The sequence below is a fragment of the Manacus vitellinus genome, unplaced genomic scaffold (assembly GCF_001715985.3).
Source record: "Manacus vitellinus isolate BGI_N305 unplaced genomic scaffold, ASM171598v3 scaffold_75_pilon, whole genome shotgun sequence".
Taxonomy (NCBI): Eukaryota; Metazoa; Chordata; class Aves; order Passeriformes; family Pipridae; genus Manacus; species Manacus vitellinus.
The window spans coordinates 473,373-474,741 of record NW_021940789.1 but is presented as its reverse complement, the minus strand read 5'-3'; the positions used below and the strand labels follow the sequence as shown (position 1 = coordinate 474,741).

Below are 1,369 nucleotides of genomic sequence, written 5' to 3'. Positions count from 1 at the left end.
AGGGCTGTTTGCCTGTTGTCCCAAGGGCAGGGAGCTCTGAAATCAGGGAATGTCTTCATTTTTCCCTGCTGTGAAAGGTCACATTTGCAGGGCTTTGTAATTGCAATGAATGGAAAATAAAACACTTTAATAGGGTGGTAGAACTGAGGTTATTTTCTTCAGGAACAAGTTTTGGGGTGTGTCCCTTGATGAAAAACCCCAGTTCCATCCAGAGCTCTTAATAGAAATGAAATCCTGTCTGACACTGACTTGGAAAACCCCCTGTTCATTGATTTATTTTTAAGAGGAACTGTGAATAGTGTCAGTTATTGAAATCCTAACGAAGAATTTTTCTTACTATATTTAAGAATCCTTGAGTAAAACAGACCAAGTGGATTTTCTATAAATAGTGGGAATTAGTGTGAGTGAGCTGGTTTTACTTCCACCAGGCAGTTGTTCAGTAGATTAATCAACATAAACAGCTGAAATAATCTTCAGGAAGGTTAATTCTTACATTTAGGAATCACTCAGAGTAGTTCTTTTAGACTAAAATCTGGTTTAGTCCAGAAGAAATGCTGAAGATAATTAAATGAGGATGTCTGGCAAGGGGTACACCCAATTTGACTGCAGCAGAAGGGCCTGTAGCTCTGCTAATCTGTCATAGAGAGAGAGCTGTGTGTTCAAAAAAATATACAAATTATCATTACTGATGTTACTTTCTTTTTCCTGTCAAGCAAAGTCTTTTGAATCAAATGCAAATTAGATTATCAGTGGGGCTGTCAAAAATAGCACTGGGTTGACAGCTAAATAGGGCTGAGTGAATATGAAGATTCGAGCTGTGATATCAGGCTGAAGGAAAGTCTGGGAAAGTGGAGCTTGTGCACTGTGGGAATTGCTATGGATTGGGAATGTAGGTGTTGTACAAACAGCACTTTGTGTGGGGTTAGAGAGGGCAATTTGTTGGAAAAAAATAGAATTGGAAAGTCATTTTAACGGTTCCGTCAGTAAAGAAAAAGAAAGTCTCGGGAATGAAGGTGAACAAAGAAGGGATTGTGGGACTGGGGAGCTTCACTGCTCTTCTTCCTCAGCACAGCCACCAGACCTTGGGAATGGGGTGTGGGGAGCCAAGGCATGGATCCATGGTTGTTGGGAGGTGGGTCCTGGAGGTGGGACAGGAATTTAAAGGGCTGGAGGCTGAGCTGCTGACAGAGGATGAGTTTGGGATGAGTTTCCCGTGGGAGAGTGATGGTCAGTGGTGGGGATCTGTCCACCCCTGGAGCAGGGAATTGCTGTTCATCAGGCCTGGCTATTCCCTCATCCTGGCTGCAGCTCCCATTGGGAGAGCAGAAAGTCAGAATAATGAAATCCTGGAATGGTTTGGGTTGGAAGG

At 43.0% G+C, this 1,369-nt stretch overlaps 1 protein-coding gene across 1 annotated transcript in view; it reads left to right on the top strand.

Annotated features, from left to right (window-relative positions):
- PUM1 (pumilio RNA binding family member 1) overlaps window positions 1–1,369 on the top strand; it is a 53,721-nt gene that overhangs the window by 49,753 nt on the left and 2,599 nt on the right. The window lies entirely within an intron of this gene.